At 42.5% G+C, this 20,546-nt stretch overlaps 1 long non-coding RNA gene across 1 annotated transcript; it reads left to right on the top strand.

Annotated features, from left to right (window-relative positions):
• Window positions 1–987: 987 nt before the first annotated feature.
• LOC125159842 (uncharacterized) lies at window positions 988–16,541 on the top strand. Its single transcript, XR_007149937.1, has 3 exons — window positions 988–1,041; window positions 2,147–2,568; window positions 14,798–16,541. It is a non-coding gene; the product is annotated as an uncharacterized LOC125159842 (long non-coding RNA).
• Window positions 16,542–20,546: the final 4,005 nt, after the last annotated feature.

The raw sequence follows: 20,546 nt of genomic DNA, 5'->3' as shown, positions 1-20,546 counted from the left end.
TTCAACCCGTCTGGCCTGAAACACTCTGCCCCTGCCCCTCACACAGCTGCTCTCTTCTTGTTAGCAGCTCAGGTGGCGTCTTAGACCGGCCTTCATTCTGTCACTGTCTTCATGCAAGTGTCAGCATTGGAAAGCATCTTACTCTCCTGTCGGTGTCTCTGCCCGCCTGGCTTGTGTGTCCCATGAGAGTGGACACGTTCCCTGCCTCCTTCCGGGCACCTGCCTGCCACTCAGCAAATGTATGTTGAATGAATGATCTCTGCTTGGGCGTTTCTGGAAGCTTTCTGAAGCTGTGTCAACCGGCCTGGCTGCAGTATTGGTCATGCACTTCAGCACACCATACCTTCTCAGGTCTGAGTTACAGCAGTGGAAATGCTGACTCCAGGCCTTGTTTTGTGGTTAGAGATGGATTTGTAGCAGCATAGGGTAGTACTATCCTCTCTGGCTGCTGCATGTTCAGACTTACCGGCCTCCCGCCTTTCTTGGAACACAGCCAAAATTCCTTCTTCCAGTTCTCTGGTCCGGTGCTCACACCAGATGGAGTCCAGTGCAGTAAATGCGGCTGATTAGATGTCTGACTTTGGAGTCAAGTCTCTGTTTGGCTCTACATGCGCTTGAATCCTACTCTCAGCTACTTTTGGTGTGACTTTGGAGAGTTGCTCAAACTATGTGCCACAGGCTCTTTCTCTGCAAAATAGAGATGGTAATTCACAGAGCTGCTGTGAGGGTTAAGTAAGATAATACATATTTTACCCACTTCACAGAGCTGCTGTGAAGATTAAATAAGATAGTACATATAAAACTTCTGAAACGGTGAGTGTTGGGAGGCCAAAGGGTGTAGTATAATTACTTCCATTTGAAATGAGAATTTTTTTTTTTTTTTTTTTTTTTAAGTAGGCTTTATACCCAGCACAGAGCCCACTTCAGGGCTTGAACTCAAGACCCTGAGATTATGACCTGAGCTGAAATCAAGAGTCGGAAGTTTAACTGAAAGAGCCACCCATGCGCCCCTGAAATGAGAATCTTAAGCAACAGGATGTTGTAAGTATGTTCCTGGAGCAACCCAGGCTTAACCTCAGGAAGAACTAGGGGGTCCCCTCTAAAACTGACTTTGCACAGTATAAATATATTGAGTTAAAATGTGGCATCTGTAAATCTCAAGGCTTTAAGAATATTAGAGTGCTTGCAAAGAGGCCTCCAAACAAAAGTCCTTGAAAATATGAGGTTTCCATTGGTAAAGATGCAAAGCATTTGTCTGAATCTTTCATATGAAGGATGCCTTTGCATCAGGACCAGAATAAATGACTATCTTAAAAAGCTAGAAAAAGCTATCTAAAAAAGCTTAGAAAAAGCTAAAAGTTAGCTCTTTTAACCACAGGGATTTCATTTGCTTACATCACCAAAATGCCACCATCTCACCAAGTAAAAGTATTCACGTAATCAATATTTTCATAATAGCTTTTAGCACCCAGACTATATTCAAACCTCCTGATTTTCTCAAAGATGTCTTTTTACAATTAAGTTGTCTCAATCCAGATGCAAATAAGGGCCACACTATTAAGGAAAAAAAACCCAAACTTGGAAATGGGCAAAATGATGACTGTGTATGCTTTCTGAGCAACACTGGAGCATTTTCCAACAGGCCCACAAAGCAACGATCTAATTCTCTAGCACAACCCTGTTGGACTTACCATGGCAGGATTTTTGGAGGACTCTCTCTGGGCAGATGTTAGCTTATGGAAAGTGATGTAGATGCAAGTGATTCTTGGTCAGTAGCAATGCCAATGAATATTGTTCAGTAGAGATATAAAATACGTGCACTCAATGTGCACATGTGCTCTGATTTTTGAAATGTCTTTGGAATAGTTCTTTTTTTACTGGTCCCCATGTTAATATAATTTTGATACATGCTCAGTTTATATTTGTATAGGACCATTGTTTTTTTTTTTTTAATTTTTTTTTTTGGGGGGACCATTGTTTTTAACTTTTTGAAAATTATCCTTTGACAATATATGGCATTTTATTATCATGTCTTTTAATGTTCTTTTTATCTATAATAATTCTTTAGTTTCACAATATTAATTTGTTGGAGAAACCAGTTTATTTATTCTGTGTTTGAAGGAAGAAAATGATTTTTGCTTCCTAGTTCTGGTGTCCTCCATGCCAGGCTCCTGCAGCTGGCACCTGGCTTTCCCAGCACCAGCTCCCAAAGCACCAGAAACTTCCCTAACATCCAGTGTCTGCAATGCATGATGGTCAGCAACACACAGCCACCAGCAGCTTCTTGGCACCCCGCTTGGGTGGCTTTATATTGGAGTGTTCCTGGTGTGAACGGCTTTCTCCTGCACCCAAGACGGTGGATTTCTGGGAAGTTCCAGCAACTTCCCCTGCAGCAGAACCTCTGTGACTATTGTGCCATCCTGGGAAACACCACACAGACAAGGCTGGAGCCATCTTGGGAGACACCACCACAGACAAGGCTAGATCCCATCCCCTCTGTTTTCTGAGATTCTGCATCCACAAATATCCCATCTCCTGCTCCAGCATTTTCTACCTTTTCACTAACTCGTGAGCATAAACATATAATATCTCCCGTTAAGAGAAACATTCCTTGATATCTAAGTTTTTCAGTCATTTTTCCTCAGCCAGCCCTTCTCTCGTGTCTGTTCCTTATAACTTGAAAATCTTGTCTGTACCTGCTCTCTGCATTTCCTTTCCTCTCAGTCTGTTAAAAACTGTGAAATATACCATGTGTTCAAGAGTATACCTAATACGTTATAGGTTTTAAAGCGTTAATGGTAAGGTAATAAAGTAGGCTCTGGCATTCATCTCTCATTTAAGAAATCAGACATTCCCAGTACCTTTCACTGTGTGTCCCTAAGCAGTATTTCACTCGTGGTCTCCCCCAGACATAAGGATCAATCTGCACTTGTGTGATCATCATTCCTTGGTTTTTGTTTATGCTTCTTTTTTTACATGTTTGTAACTCTAAATAGTACCTTGTCTGGTTTTGCCTGTTTGTGAACTTTCTGTACTTGGAAATCCCCCTGCACGTGTTCTTCTGTGACTTGTCTTTGTTTTTGAGATTCACCATCTTGATGCATTTAGGTTTGATGCCTTCATTTTCATTGCTGTGTAGTATTTCAGATATGAACAATTTGCATTTTTTTCTTCTTCATTCTACTGTTCCTGGAATTTGGTCTGTCCCCCCATCTTTTTGCTATTATGGTCAACACTGCTATAAACATTATCTCACATGTATCCTGGCACATGTACCCATGTGTCCATCAGTTTTGGACCTCTCCCCCATTCATGTATTCACACAATGGAATCCTATTCAATGAAAAACTAATCTCAGCGCAGTTCTCTGTGTACTTTTGGTAAGATCTCCAAGTACATTCCTAAGTGAAAGCAGCAAGATGAGGAACAGTGTATGATAGGCTACCTTTGTATTAAAAAAGAGGATGGAACAAAGACTCTATTGATATTCTCATAAACTAGAAGATACACAAGAAACTAAAGAAAGTTGCTATGTGTCTGAGGACGAGAAGTGAACTGCACAAATGGTGGACAGGAGCAGGGGCAGGACACTTTCCTGTCCCTACTGAGGCAGTGAGTGTTCCTTACAGCAAATGAGTAAGTAGGGGAGTGTCAGCAAAGTATGGAAGCCGCACTGTGCCACACGCAAGCGTCCCAGCTCAGCAAAGTACCAAACACAACTGAACAGAGCCGGCCACGGAAGAACAGGGCTGTGTGTGATGCTGTTCACCCCTCCTCCATCCTCCTCCACTCTTTTTGGACACAGTCCCTGTTTAAAAAGTTTTTAAATGTTTATTTAGTTTTGAGAGCGAGAGAGACAGGCACAGAGCATGAGCAGAGGAGGGGCAGGGAGAAAGGAGACAGAATCTGAAGCAGGCTCCAGGCTCTGAGCTGTCAGCACAGAGCCTGACGTGGGGCTCCAACTCATGAACTGTGAGATCATGACCCGAGCTGAAGTCAGACACTTAGCCAACTGAGCCACCCAGGAGCCCTGATACATCCTCCATTTTGAAATGCTTACTACATCCCCCCCCCCAATCATCATGCACCTTTTTTGGGAATGATAGTATTAATATGCTGCTGCAGACCCTTCCTGCATGAGAGCAGCCACAACTGAGTCTGTGCGGGCCCTCAAAAGTGCAGCAGGAAGTCTTCATTAGGCTGCCCCCCAGGAGCTCTCCCTGCTGTCTTCCACGGGAAATGTGCACAGGACGTGTGTGCACTGGAAGAAGTGACCGCTGCTGGGCAGACTGCACTTCTGGGGTAAGGTTGTGTTTGGAGCTCTCTAAGCTGCTTCTTAAGGAGAGAAGGTAGCAGGACAGCAAAATGAACCCAGATGTCTTTTTTTTTTTTTTTTTTTAATTTTTTTTTTCAACTTTTATTTATTTTTGGGACAGAGAGAGACAGAGCATGAGCAGGGGAGGGGCAGAGAGAGAGGGAGACACAGAATCGGAAATAGGCTCCAGGCTCTGAGCCATCAGCCCAGATGCGGGGCTCGAACTCACAGACCGTGAGATCGTGACCTGGCTGAAGTCGGATGCTTAACCGACTGCGCCACCCAGGCGCCCCCCCCAGATGTCTTTTTTAAGCCAAACAGAAACAAGCACAAGGCGGTGAGCCAGAGCCTACCATCACTGGCAAAACCTCAACTGCTTATCCCAGAGCTGTATTTTTTTAAATTTTTTTAATGTTTTATTTATTTTTGAGACAGGGAGAGACAGAGCATGAACAGGGGAGGGTCAGAGAGAGGGAGACACAGAATCTGAAGCGGGCTCCAGGCTCTGAGCGGTCAGCACAGAGCCCGATGCGGGGCTCGAACTCATGGACCGCGAGATTGTGACCTGAGCCGAAGTCGGCTGCTCAACCGATGGAGCCACCCAGGCGCCCCAAAGAGCTGTTTTTTTAAAGGAGGCTTCACACTGGGGACAGAGCCTGGCTTGGAGCCCACCTCATCACCCTGAGATAACACCTCAGCTGAGACAAGAGTCACTTAACCCATTGAACCACCCAGATACCCCTGTCCTGAAACACAAGTGGTAATGTCCCTCTGCCTGTCTCCATGAACCAGTAGCTTCCTTCTTCCCTCATACTCTCAAGAGATCTTTACTTTTGCCTTTTATATCAGTAAAGCCCTTTATTTCATGTTATAATCTTTATCTATTAGGAGTTTAACACGTCTTTCCCAAACTGTGCTGGGAATTGTTATCATTTTGTTGGTATTGTGGTCACAGAGGTGTGTAGATTTTGAGTTGGCTGCCAAAACACTATTTTCCACTAAAAACCCTATTATTTCTGTGGACGTTTTGCAACTTGTGAATTTCTTTCCCCCAGGGATACATACATAACATTAGGGCAGAAGTATCTGTAAAACTTTTTACTGTTTGTAGAATCATGTGACTGCCTTGTACTAAAATTTTTTAAGACAAATTTTAATAAAATCTCCTGAAGTGGGAGGCACCTGGGTGACTCAGTCGGTTAGGTGTCCGACTTCAGCTCAGGTCACGATCTCACAGTTTGTGAGTTTGAGCCCCGCGTCAGGCTCTGTGCCGACAGCTCAGAGCCTGGAGCCTGCTTCAGATTCTGTGTCTCCTTCTCTCTCTGACCCTCCCCCACTCACACTCTGTCTCTCTCTCAAGAATAAATAAACATTAAATTTTTTTTTTTTTTAGATCTCCTGAAGGAGACAGGGACCCCAATGGCAGCCTTGTTTTACAGCAGCTTGAGCACCTCCAAAGCTTTTTGTCACCAGGGTCCTGTTCAAATGTTGCTTGCTAGGCATTTGGTGCAGATTCATGGGATGTTTTACCTCTAATATCCAAAGAGGTTAGTCAGGTTAATCAGGAGGGTGGGGGCACTTTTTCTTTCTGATTGGAGGCTATAAGGCTAACCGTCTAGCCTGTCTACATTGTGCAACATCTCTGTGGGCTCTATCTGCATGGTTCCTAAGAAAGACACAGGGCCCTGGATATTATCCTCCCTCAAGGACTACCCAGCTTTAAACAGGTATGCAATGTGATCTTAGTGGGTTCTTCACGGGGGCTACTTCATGATCGTACCAGTAGCTCACATTGTGCTGAGGTTTATTTAATCCACTCTTGGCATATTACAGACTACTTTGAAACCCTGAGGAAGTAGGGCAAGAGGACATTGCATGACTAGTAACTAAAGGAGCACTAACCCTGATGAGTAGTCTGTAGAAAAGCAGGTGTTAGGAACGTCCAAGGCTGCATCCCAAGTGTCAGAAAGGCAGCACCCACAGCAATGATATGAGGATCTGCAGGAATAAAGTTGTCCTCTGCTTGTGTGAGCTTCTCAGTCTGCTTTCCCTGGCCAGATGGGGTGGGGGCTGGGTTGTGTAATATCTCATCCACTCTAATTGAATGAAAAGGAGAATTCCCTTTTCACCTTTGGGTTCACAAATCAGTTTCTTTGTTTAAGTTTTTCTTTAAATTCTAGTTAGTTAACTTATAGTATAGTATTGGTTTCAAGAGTAGAGCCCAGGGGTTCATCACTTACATATAACACCCGGTGCTCCTCCCAGTAAGTGCCCTCCTTAATGTCCATCATCCATCTAGCCCATCCCCCATCCACCTCCCTCCATCGTCCCTCAGTTTGTTTTCCGTCTTTAAGAATCTCTTATGGTATCTTTCCCTGTCCTTCCCCACCCTTCCCCTATGTTCATCAATTTTGTTTCTTAAATTCCACATAGTAAAATCACATGGTATTTGTCTTTCTATGCCTGACTTATTTCACTTAGCATAATACACTCTAGTTCCATCCATGTCACTGCAAATGGCAAGATTTCATTCTTTTTTATGGCTGAGTATATATGATTCCTGTGTGTGTGTGTGTGTGTGTGTGTGTGTGTGTGTACACACACACATATACCTTCTTCAGTTGATTCATTAGTCAATGGACATTTGGGCTCTATTCATAACGTGACTATTGTTGGTAGTGCTGCTATAAACATTGGGGTGCATGTGCCCCTTCGAAGCAGGATATTTGCATTCCTTGGATAAATATCTAGTAGTGCAATTGCTGGGTTGTGGGGTAGTTCTATTTTTAGTTTTCCGACAAAACTCCATACTGTTTTCCAGAGCAGCCGCACCAGTTTGCATTCCCAACAGTGCAAGAGGTTCCCCTTTCTCTGCATCTTCACCAACATCCGTTGTTTCCTGAGTTGTGAATTTTAGCCATTCTGACAGGTGTGGTGGTATCTCATTGTGGTTTTGATTTTTATTTCCCTGATGATGGGTGATGTTGAGCATCTTTTTATGTGTCTGTTTGCCATCTGAATGTCTTCTTTGGAAAAGTGTCTGTTAAAGTCTTTTGCCCATTTCTTAACTGGATTATTTGGTTTTTTTGGTTATTATGTTTAATAAGTTCTTTATAGATTTTGGATACTAACCTTTTATCTGATATGTCATGTGCAAATATCTTCTCCCATCTGTCATTTGTCTTTTAGTTTTGCTGATTGTTTCCTTCTCTGTGCAGAAGTTTTTATCTCGATAGTTCATTTTCGCTTTTGTTTCCCTTGTCTCTGGAGACAATGTCTAGTTAGAATTGCTGCGGCCAAGGTCAAAGAGATTTTTGCTTGCTCTCTCTTCTAGGATTTTGATGGCTTCCTGTCTTATGTTTAGGTCTTTCCTCCATTTTGAGTTTATTTTTGTGTATGGTGTAAGAAAGTGGTCCAGGTTCATTCTTCTGCTGTCCAGCTCTCCCAACACCGATTGCTGAAGGCTGTCTTTATTCCATTGGATATTCTTGATCTAAGTGTCTGTTTTTGTGCCAGTACCATACTATCTTGATGAATACACCTTTGTAATACATCTTGAAGTCTGTAATTGTGATGCTTCCAGCTATGGTTCTCTTTTTTTTTTTTTAAAGCTTCCTTAAGTTTTTTTTTTTTTTTAATTTTTATTAACGTTTTTTATTTATTTTTGAGACAGAGAGAGACAGAGCATGAATGGGGGAGGGGCAGAGAGAAGGAGACACAGAATCAGAAGCAGGCTCCAGGCTCTGAGCCATCAGCCCAGAGCCCGACGCGGGGCTTGAACTCACAGACTGTGAGATCGTGACCTGAGCCGAAGTCGGATGCTTAACCGACTGAGCCACCCAGGCGCCCCCATAGTTTTCTTTTTCAAGATTGCTTTGGCTATTCGAGGTCTTTTCTGGTTCCATACAAATTTTAGGATTGTTTGTTTTAGCTCTGTGAAGAATGCTGGTTTTATCTTGATGGGAATTGCATTGAATATGTAGATTGCTTTGGGTAGTATAGATATTTTAACAGTATTTGTTCTTCCAATCCATGAGTCTGGAATGCTTTTCCATTTCTTTCTGTTTTCTTCAATTTCTTTCATAAATGCTTTATAGTTTTGAGAGTACAGGTCCTTTACATCTTTGGTTAGGTTTATTCCTAGGTATATTATGTTTTTTGGTGCAATTGTAAATGGATTGGTTCCTTGATTTCTCTTTCTGCTGCTTCATTATTGGTGTATAAAAATGCAACAGATTTCTGTATGTTGATTTTGTATCCTGTGACTTTACTGAATTCATGTATCAATTCTAGCAATTTTTTGATGGAGTCTTTTGGGTTTTCTACATAGAGTATCATGTCATCTGCAAATAGTGAATATTTAACTTCTTCCTTGCTGGTTTGGATGCCTTTTATTTGTTTTTGTTGTCTGATTGCTGAGGCTAGACTTCCAACACTATGTTGAACAACAGTAGTGAGAGTGGACATCCCTGTTGTGTTCCTGACCTTAGGGGGAAAGCTCTCAGTTTTTCCCCATTGAGGATGATATTAGCTGTGGGGTTTTTGTATATGGCTTTTATGATGTTAAGGCATGTTCCCTCCAATCCTCAAAGGTTTTTATTATGAATAGATGGTGTACTTTGTCAAATGCTTCTTCTGCATCTATTGAAAGGATCATGTAGTTCTTATACTTTCTTTTATTAATGTAGTGTATCACATTGATTGATTGTGAATATTGAATCACTCTTGCAGCTCAGGGATAAATCCCACTTGATCATGGTGAATGATATTTTTAATGTACTGTTGGATTCAGTATGTTAGTATTTTATTGAGAATCTTTGCATCCATGTTCATCAGGGATATTGGCTTATAGTTATCTTTTTTAGTGGAGACTCTGTCTGGTTTTGGTATCAGGATAATGCTGACCTCAGAGAATGAAATTGGAAGTTTTCCTTCTTTTTCTATATTATGGAACAATTTGAGAAGAATAGGTATTAACTCTTCTTTAAGTGTTTGGCCGAATTCCCCTGTGAAGCTATGTGGTCCTGGACTTTGTTGGGAGATACTTGATGACTGATTAAATTTCTTTGCTGGTTATTGGTCTGTTCAAGTTTTCTGTTTCTTCCTGTTTCAGATTTGGTAGTTTATATGTTTCTAGGAATTTATCCGTTTCTTCCAGCTTGCCCAATTTGTTGGCATATAGTTTTTCATAATATTCTCTTATAATTGTATGTCTGTGGTGTTGGTTGTGATCTCTCCTCTCTCACCTGTGATTTTACTTATGTGGGTCCTTTCTCTTTTCTTTTTGATAAGTCTGGCTAGGGGTGTATCAATTGCATTAATTCTTTCAAAAAAACAGCTCCTGGTTTCATTGACCTATTCTGTTGTTTTTGTTTCTATATTGTTTATTTCTTCTCAAATCTTTATTATCCCCCTTCTGCTGACTTTAGGTGTTGTTTTTCCTTTTCCTAGCTACTTTAGGTGTAAGGTTAGGTTGTGTATTTGGGACCTTTCTTACTGCTTAAGATAGGCCTGAATTGCAATGTACTTTCCTCTGAGACGGCCTTTGCTGCATCCCAAAGGTTTTGGGCTTTTGTGTTTTCATTTTAATTTACATCCATGCATTTTTAAATTTCTTCTTTAATTTCCTGGTTAACCCATTCATTATTTAGTAGGATGTTCTTTAACCTACATGTATTTGTGGTCTTTCCAGATTATTTCTTGTGGTTGATTTCAAGTTTCACAGCATTGTAGTCAGAAAATATGCATGGTATGATCTCAATCTTTTTTAATTGTTGAGGGCTGTTTTGTGTCCCAGTATGTGATCTATTCTGGAGAATGTCCCATGTGCACTCGAGAAGAATGTATATTTTGCTGCTTTAGGATGAAATGTTCTGCATATATCTATTAAGTCCATTTGGTCCAGTGTGCCACTCAAAACCATTGTTTCCTTATTGATTTTCCTTTTAGATGATCTGTCCACTGCTGTCAGTGGGGTGTTAAAGTCTCCTAGTATTATTGTACATAGTATATTGTATATTGTAATCCATATATATATATATATATATATATATATATATATATGGATTTTTCCAAGTTGGGGGCATAAATATTTACAATTGTTAGATCTTCTTGATGGATAGATCCTTTTATGATTTATGATTGTATAGTGTCCTTCTTGGGAAGGATACTTCTTTGTCTCTTTTTATGGTATTTGTTTTATTTTTATTTTTTAATATGAAATTTATTGTCAAATTGGTTTCCATACAACACCCAGTGCTCATCCCAACAGGTGCCCTCCTCAATGCCCATCACCCACTTTCCCCCCCCTCCCACCCCTCATCAACCCTCAGTTTATTCTCAGTTTTTAAGAGTCTCTTATGGTTTGGCTCTCTCCCTCTCTAACTTTTTTTCCTCTTCCCCTCCCCTGTGGTCTTCTGTTAAGTTTCTCAGGATCCACATAAGAGTGAAAACATATGGTATCTGTCTTTCTCTCTATGACTAATTTCACTTAGCATAACACTCTCCAGTTCCATTCACGTTGCTACAAAAGGCCATATTTCATTCTTTCTCATTGCCACGTAGTATTCCATTGTGTATATAAACCACAATTTCTTTATCCATTCATCAGTTGATGGACATTTAGGCTCTTTCCACAATTTGGCTATTGTTGACAGTGCTGCTATAAACATTGGGGTACAGGTGCCCCTACGCATCAACACTCCTGTATCCCTTGGGTAAATTCCTAGCAGTCCTATTGCTGGGTCATAGGGTAGGTCTATTTTTAATTTTTTGACAACTTCCACACTGTTTTCTGGAGTGGCTGCACCAGTTTGCATTCCCACCAACAGTGCAAGAGGGTTCCCGTTTCTCCACATCCTCTCCAGCATCTATAGTCTCCTGATTTGTTCATTTTAGCCACTCTGACTGGCATGAGATGGTAGCTCAGTGTAGATTTGATTAGTATTTCCCTGATGAGGAGTGACATTGAGCATTGTTTCATGTGCCTGTTGGCCATCTGAATGTCTTCTTTGGAAAAGTATCTATTCATGTTTTCTGCCCATTTCTTCACTGGATTATTTGTTTTGGGGTGTGGAGTTTGGTGAGTTCTTTATAGATTTTTGATACTAGCCCTTTGTCTGATATGTCATTTGCAAATATCTTTTCCCATTCCATTGGTTGCCTTTTAGTTTTGTTGATTGTTTCCTTTGCAGTGCAGAAACTTTTTATCTTCATGAGGTCCCAATGGTTCATTTTTGTTTTTAATTCGCTTGCCTTTGGAGATGTGTCAAGTAAGAAATTGCTGCAGCTGAGGTCAGAGAGGTTTTTTCCTGCTTTCTCCTCTAGGGTTTTGATGGTTTCCTGTCTCACATTCAGGTCCTTTATCCATTTTGAGTTTATTTTTGTGAATGGTGTCAGAAAATGATCTAGCTTCATTCTTCTGCATGTTGCTGTCCAGTTCTGCCAGTACCATTTGTTAAAGAGACTGTCTTTTTTTCCATTGGATATTCTTTCCTGCTTTGTCAAAGATTAGTTGGCCTTATTTTTGTGGGTCTAGTTCTGGGGTTTCTATTCTATTCCAATTGTTCTATGTGTCTGTTTTTGTGCCAATACCATGCTGTCTTGATGATTACAGCTTTGTAGTCGAAGCTAAAGCTGGGATTGTGATGCCTCCTGCTTTGGTCTTCTTCTTCAAAATTACTTTGGCTATTCGGGGCCTTTTGTGGTTCCATACAAATTTTAGGATTGCTTATTCTAGCTTCAAGAAGAATGCTAGTACAGGTTTGACTGGGATTGCATTGAATGTGTAGATAGTTTTGGGTAGTATTGACATTTTAACAATATTTATTCTTCCAATCCATGAGCATGGAATGTTTTTCCATTTCTGGTATTTGTTTTAAAATTCATTTTGTGTGATATAAGTATTTCTACTCCAGCTTTCTTTTGACTTAATTTGCGTGACATATTTCTCCATCTCCTCACTTTCAGTCTGCAGGTGTCTTTAGGTCTAAACTGAGTCTGTTGTAGGTAGCATATAGATGGATCTTAATTTTTTATCCACTCTGTCACCCTATGTCTTTTTTTAAATTTAAATTTAAATTCCAGTTAGTTAATATGCAATATAATATTAGTTTTACGTGTACAATTTAGTGATTCATCACTTAAATACAACATCCGTGTCCTCCTTAATACCCTTATCATAACACGTGTCCTCCTTAATACGCTTCACCTCTGTTTTTTGATTGGAGTGTTTAGTCCATTTACATTCAAAGCAATTATTGATAGATATGTATTTATTGCCATTTTATTATTACTTTTGTTTTTGCTTCTGAATTTTTCTCTGATTCTTTCTTTCTTTTATGTTTTGCTTTCTTTAGTGATGTATTTGGATTTCTTTGTCTTTATTTTTTGCATGTTTATTAGTGGTTTTTGATTTGTAGTTACCATTAGGTTTGTATATAACATCTGCATATAGCAGTCTATATTACGTTGATGATCATTTAAGTTCGAATCCATTCTTTATTCCTCTCCTCCCCAGGTTTCAGGTATGTGGTGTCATACTTTACATTCTCTTATTTTGTGAGTTTCTTGACTGAATTTTTTTTTTAACGTTTATTTATTTTTGAGACAGAGAGAGACAGAGCATGAACGGGGGAGGGTCAGAGAGAGGGAGACACAGAATCTGAAACAGGCTCCGGGCTCTGAGCTGTCAGCACAGGGGCCCGATGCAGGGCTCGAACTCACGGACTGCGAGATCGTGACCTGAGCCAAAGTCAGCGCTCAACCGACTGAGCCACCCAGGCGCCCCTTAACTGAATTTTTTAAATAGAAATATTCATTTTACTGCTTTTGTGTTTCCTACTGTTGTATTGTGACTTTTGGTTTTTCCACTCAAAGAGTCCATCTTCAAATTTCTTGCATACTGGTTTAGTGGTCACTAAATTAGTGGTTTTTCTTTGGTAAACTCTTGATCTCTCCCATTCTGAATGACAGACTTGTTGGATAAAAGATTCTTGGCTACAGTTTTTTCCCATTCAGCACGTTGAATACATCCTGCTATTCCCTTCTGGCCTGCCAAGTTTCTGTGTAGAGATCTGCTGCTAACCTGATGTTTTCTTTTGTAAGTTAGGGCCTTCTTTTGTCTTGCTGCTTTTAGGACTTTTTTATCACTATATTTTGCCAGTTTAAGCAAAATATGTTTTGCTGTGGGTCTGCTTTTGTTGGTTTTGATGGACATTTGATGTGCCTCCTGGATCTGATGTCTGTTTCCTTCTCCAGATTAAAGAAGTTTTTAGCTATTATTTCCTGAAATAAATATTCTGCCCATCCCCCCTTCTCTCTCTTCTTCTTCTGGGACTCCTATGGTATGAATGTTATTATGTTGGATGGAGTCACTGAGGTCCCTAAATCTATTCACGTTTTGCATAATTATTTTTTTCCTCTCTTTTCCTCGGCTTGATTACTTTTCATTACTCTGTCTCCTAGGTCATTAAGTCATTCCTTTTCTTCTTCTTTGCTGCTGTTCATTCTATCAGGTGTGTTTCTCATTTTGTTTATTGAGCCCTTTATCTCTGGTATGTTGGTCCTTATCTCTGTGTTAAGGGACTCACTCATATTCTTCACTCTTTTCTCAAGCCCAATGAGTATCCTTATGATCATTGCTTTACATTTTCTATCAAGCAGGTTTCTTAGATCTGTTTTGCCTAGATCTCTGGCTGTGGCCTTGTTCCTTTCTTTCATTTGGGGTAAATTTCTCCCTCACCCTGTGTGGTTTGCCTCTCTCTGTCTGTTCATGTGTATGAACTCACTAAGCTGTGTCTCCTGCTTTTGGAAGTAGTGACTCAGTGAGGAAGAGGTCCTGGAGTGCCTGCAGTGCAGTGTCTCTGTTCACCATGACCTGGACAGCTTTGGTCTCTATCCCATGGTGTTGCTCCTGCCCCGCTGTTTTGTCTGACACACTTTTCCTTTCTGCCTATTGTGGGCTGTGCTTCCTGTCTGTGGTGTGAGCGGGACCCAGGCAGGCCAGCCCTAAGGGGATGTGCTCACCAGAGATCTTATATTGGGCCACGAATCCTATGCTGGATCCCCTGAAGTGCTGGGTGGCTGGAGGCTGCACACCAGGGTGTCTGGGGGCAGGCAGCTGGGCACAGTGTGGTGGCTGGGAGTGGCCTCCACTCAGCTGTGTTTCTGACATCTGGGCCTTACACTTGATGGTGCCTGGGGGTGCATGACTGAATGTGGCTCTGGGGCTGGGTGGGCTGCATGGACTGCTTTAGCAACATTTTCCCAGAGCCCTGGACAAAGGTGAATAGTGTATGTGCATTCCTGCCTCCCCCAGGTAGTCCTGTGTTAATGGGGGGGGGGGTGGGGCGGGTGGGAAGGGAGAGGAAAATGGCACCTGCCAGCTTCCTTGATTTTAGAGAAATCAGTACTAGCAGATATGTCTCTTGTTTGCCCCTGGCATTGTGTAAACTGCTCTTTGCATATTGTCTCTCTGTGCAGGCTGCTGTCTCCTCTAGGGCGATGACCCAGCTATCACTCACCCTCCAGGCTTGCCTAGTGATGAGTCAGCTGACTTTTAAAGCTCCAGGATCCAAGTCCCACTGGCTTTAAAAACTCAGCCTGTCTGGTTTTTAAAGCCAAACATTATGGGGACTAGTTTTCCCCATATGAGCTTCCTCCTGCAAGAACCAGTTTCTCTGCCCTCCTCGTGTGCACAAGGCCCTCCATCTGCCTCCATCTCCAACCTTCCAAAACCTTCAGGTGCAGCTTCTTCTCTAATTTAGTTGTGGACTTTGTTCTCTCAGTGTTTGCATTGTGCTCTGATTTATTGACTTGGGTGTGCATGATACCTGGCTGTAAACGTGGGATGGGGTTACCTCAGGGTCCTCCTACTCTGCCATCTTCCCAAGCTCCCCAGAGTGGACTTGTGATCCAGGGTGGTCATATCCAGAGACCACTGATACCAGCTTTCATGATTTAGATTATGACAGTTGGGTCTTTGGAGCTGATGATATAGAGATGAGATTTTGAACTTGAGTCGATGATGTAAGGGCTTGAGACTTTTAGGAATGTTAGGATTGGGTGAATATATTTTGCATATGGAGTGGACATAAATTTTGGGGAGCCAGAGGGTAGAGTGTGGTAGGTTGAATAATGGGCTTCAAAGGTATCAGTGTCCTAATCCCCAGAACCCGTGACTGTTTTCTTCGATGACAAAAAGGACTTTGTGGATGTGATTAAGTCAATGATCTGAAGATGAGGAGAATGGCCTGGATTGTCCAGATGGGCGCTGGATGCAACCACAAGCGTCATTGTAAGAAGAATGAAATTTGACTGAGGAAGAGAAGACTTGAGTGGTGTGAGCATGGGAGGAGCCATAAGCTGAGGGACACAGGTAGTCCTTGGACTCTGAAAAAGGTAAAGAAATGGATGCTCCCCTCAGAATCTCTAGAAGGAAGCAGCTCTACTGACATCTTGCTGTCAGTCCTGTAAGACTCATTGTTATGACTTTAAAGTTAACTGCAACACAGAATGCCACACGATGAGCTGTGGTTTAACAGACCCCAAGAGTAATGGAGATAGAGACGTTCACTACTCATAAGCCCTGGAGGAGGTGCATGGCAAACCTCAGGGAGCCACAGGGGGAGGTCAAGTTAGAGTGAAGATGGAGAAGGAGGCAGGATCTGGGGAGCCCACCTTTGTTAGGGCTCAGGCGTGGATGCTTTGGGCGTTCCCAGGCTAAGGCTGGATTTTCAAACCAGATCAGTTGCATACTGGTAATCCCCATGGTGGTCTTGCCTATGAGGCACGGAGTGTCATGGTCCTGGGAGGCAGGAAAGACTATTGATCATGAGCACTGTTGAGGAAGTCATGGCAGAAATTTACATTTGCTGCAACTCTGCAGGCTGCTGTGGAGGGCATGCACATGTATGAGGGCCGAGTGTCACTTTGCCGTCCCTGCAGGCTTTGGCCAAAGACAACGGATGCTGAGGCAGCAATACCTGGATAGCTTAGCTACAGTCTTGACACTAACTTAGATTTCTGGCACCCAGAGAGAATAAATTTCATGTTGTTTTAAGCCATAAAGTTTGTGGTAGCTTGTGACAGCACCAGGAGATGAATATAGCTGACCACTGTTTTTTTTTAAACTTTTTTTTTTTTTACATTTATTTATATTTGAGAGATAGAGAGCATGACCTGGGGAGAGGCAGAAAGAGAGGGAGACACAGAATATGAAGCAGGGTCCAGGCTCCGAGCTGTCAGCACAGAGCCCGATGCGGGGCTCAAACCCATGGACTGAGAGATCATGACCTGAGCCAAAGTCAGATGCTTAACCAACTGAGCCACCCAGGCACCCCTGCTGACCACTGGTTTAATGGGAACCTTGCTTCCAGTGGGGCAGCCCTCGGGGCCCGTCTTCCAGTTGGTGCTGTGTGTGAGCCTCAAAGTAGGCATTGCACCATTTTATGAAGCCAGCTTCTTCTAGGTGATGGGACATGTGTTAAGGTCAGTGAATTCAATGGACATGAGTCTGTTTGCACATTTCCTTTGTTCCAAAATATGTCCCTTGTCAGATGAGATGCTGTTTAGAGTACCATGGTGATGGTAAATTTACAATTGTAAAGCTTGTGGACCAGTCATAAAAGGAAAATACCTTATAAAGTAGGTATATCTGCTGGAAACAGTTAATACGACTGAGATGCTCAACCCCTGCACGTTTCAGAGAAAGACCTGTTTTCATGAGCTCCTGGGAACCGAGCTCTTGGGATGTCCTGACTGATAAAACATTTTCCATGCCATTGTATAAGATCTAAACCTATGTGTTTAATATCATACAGTTATTATGAGCTTAAACTACATGCTGCCTTGACATTGGGAGAGCTCCAAATGGCCTCTCTGCATGTTCCCATCCCCTCTGCTCCTGTGGGGAGCATTCCAGCCAAACCACCCTCCTTATCAAAAGGACCAAGCATAGTTCCTGCTTACCCCTGAGTAGTGAGTTTCAACTCCTGATAGCCTAAAGAATTATTCAAACAAGTCAAGCACATTTTCCTTGGAGAACCAGGGGCCTTCTCAGCCTCTTGATACCACAACGTTGAGCACAGAGGTGCTCACAAAAGAGGGATGGTCCAATGCCCCATGTATAGTACAAGATCCTGCCTACTGTCTCTGTTAATAATCTTTGGGTGGGTGGTGTCCTCGGAACTGTGAGGACCTGTGGCTGTTACCTGCTCTTGAACTCTTCTGTCCAGTTTCGGGGTGTCTTCTGTCTGCCCACCCCATAACCATAGGGGAGGATCCCCTCACTCACCAACAATGTGAGGATTGAAACACATGCTGGGTTTTCGAGCAGCATTGTACCAGTTTTTCTAGATGGGTTATATGAACAGGCATGTATTTTGTGGTGAATACCTATTTTTGCCTGGATATTCACTGTGTGCCCCTATGACTGACTCCCAATGAAACCCTGAACTCCTGGGCTCGGATAAGTTTCCTTGGTTGACACTCATGTGGGTTGTCACACATTGCTGCTGGAGGAATTAAGCATGTCCTATGTGACTTCATGTGGGGCCTGGACTTCTCATTTCCTCTGGACTTTACCCCGTGTGCTTACTTCTTTTGTGGATTTTACTTTATATACTTATGTTACACTGTGTTATGTTATGTAATGAGTCATAAGTGTGAGTATAACAATCTCTTCATTACTCTCCAAACCTGGGAGTGTGATGGGTTTACTCTCATCCATCCCTGTGAGGTCTGAAGTGATACCCTTCCCTGAAGGAAGGGGCCAGAGAAAATGAACCTGTCATTAGGTAGCTAGCTGGGCTCTCTCAGGAATGATGCTATGCTGGGAGCTAAGAGTTGACCTACAGTTTGAGGGCTCATCAATAGTGGAAGTTTTCAGGTGTGCAAGTCTGTTTCTATGGAACCATGCATAGCCTCCAACCTTTGTCACTTTGTATATGGGCCCATTGAGCAAGCAGCAGGGTGATTGAATGGATCAGTGTAATGCATGTTGAGACGTTCTGCCCAGAATTTCCCCCCATCAGAGCCAAGGACTACTCCTCCAGCTGCTGAGAGTCCTGGCCTGGTGCCTCTACCTCCAAGGATTGCCCTATGCCTGAGTCAGCTGCCTTGCTCAAGGTTATGCCCCCTTCCCAATGGCTGCCTACGTGTGCTCTGGTTAATATGGGATTATAAAGACCTAGCCTCTTTGCCCCAGTGTGGGGAGATGCTGCAGGGCCCTCTTAGCCCTGTAGCTCCTCATACAATAGCCTGAGGCCCTTGCTGTGACTGTATCACACCTGACCTTCTGTTTCTGCTCAACCCTTCCACCTTTCCTTCCTGCAGGTACTGATCCCAAGAGTGCTCCCTAATATCTTCCTTCACACTAATCTCTGTCTCAAAATCTGCTACTCAAGGAATCCTATATGTGACAGAGGTTACCAGAAGTGGGGTCTGAGAAAGTAGCCTCTCAAATGGAGTTGTGGGACTGTGCTAACCCCCGGCTGGCTGTTGCTATTACTAGTCGTAGGTGGAGCACTGGTAGCCCCTAGCGTAGATGGGATACAGTTGTTAAAGCTTGCAGGATGAGTGAACCAGATGGAGGGCCAGTGAAGGGAAATGCACTGGTGGATACAGGGTATGAGTCATTTGAGAAATATGGGAAAAAGAGAATTCTCAAAAATGCAGTTGGATGGCTGCATCTGAGAGTAGTCATTGCACTGGGAAGAGATAACAAAGGGCTGAAGGTAATAAATCAGTGGTTAAAGACTAAGTGTGAAAGCCACATGATCAACCTCCTTGCAGCATTTAAAGAGGCTCCTATCTCCTGCAACCAGAAGGTAGGAAATGCTGAGGACCAGGCCCAGCATGTAATCATAAGGGGGCCGAGCTCCAGAGCAGATGTTCTCAGCACTACCAGGTCTATTATGCCGAGGTTGAGGCCTTGTTTGGGAAAGAATAGAATCCTAAGGGATGGGGCACACGTGGGTAAATGCACTAAAAACTCTTGACTCCTCAGACTCCCCTGCATTCTCCAGGCCTGGAGCCACGGCCACTCTTTCCTCTTGTGGACTGTATTACAAAGGTGTATTCATCAAGACAGTATGGAACTGGCACAAAAACAGACACTTAGAACAATGGAGCAGAATAGAGAACCCAGAAATGGCCCCACAAATGTATGGCCAACTTATCTTTGACAAAGCAGGAAAGAATATCCAATGGAATGAAGACAGTCTCTTCAGCAAGTGGTGCTGGGAAAACTGGACAACTGCATGTGGAAGAATGAACCTGGACCACTTTCTTACACCATACACAAAAATAAACTCAAAATGGATGGAAAACCTAAACATATACAGGAAGCCATCAAAATCCTAGAGGAGAAAGCAGGCAAAAACCTCTTTGACCTCAGGTGCAGCATTCTAACTAGACATGTCTCCAGAGCCAAGGGAAACAAAAGCAAAAATGAACTATTGGGACCTCATCAAGATAAAAAGCTTCAGAATGGTGAAGGAAATAATCAGCAAAACTAAAAGGCAACTGACAGAATGGGAGAAGATATTTGCAAATGACATATCAGATAAAGGGTTAGTATCCAAAATCTGTAAAGAACTTCTCAAACTCAATACCCAAAGAACAAATATTCCAGTGAAGAAATGGACAGAAGACATGAACAGACACTTTTATGAAAAATACATCCCGATGGCTAACAGAGCATTCAAAAAGTGCTCAACATCACTCACCATTAGGGAAATCCAAATCAAAACCACGATGAGATATCAACTCACACCTGTCAGAATGGCTGAAATTAACAACTCAGGCAGCAACAGATGTTGGCGAAGATGTGGAGAAAGAGGATCTCTTTTGCATTGTTGGTGGGGATGCAAACTGGTGCAGCCACTCCAGAAAATAGTATGGAGGTTCCTCAAAAAACTAAAAATAGAACTATTCTACGACCCAGCAACTGCACTACTAGGTATTTATTCAAAGGATACAGGTGTGCTGTTTTGAAGGGACACATGCACCCCAATGTTTATAGCAGCCCTATTGACAATAGCCAAAGTGTGGAAGGAGCCCAAATGTCCATCGATGGATGAATGGATAAAGAAGATGCGGTATATATATATACAATGGAGTATTACTCGGCAATCAAAAGGAATGAAATCTTGCCATTTACAACTACGTGGATGGAACTGGTGGGTATTACGCTAAGTGAAATTAGTCAGAGAAAGACAAAAATCATATG

This window comes from Prionailurus viverrinus, unplaced genomic scaffold, assembly GCF_022837055.1.
Source record: "Prionailurus viverrinus isolate Anna unplaced genomic scaffold, UM_Priviv_1.0 scaffold_67, whole genome shotgun sequence".
Lineage (NCBI taxonomy): Eukaryota > Metazoa > Chordata > Mammalia > Carnivora > Felidae > Prionailurus > Prionailurus viverrinus.
This window is presented reverse-complemented; position numbering and strand designations above follow the sequence as displayed.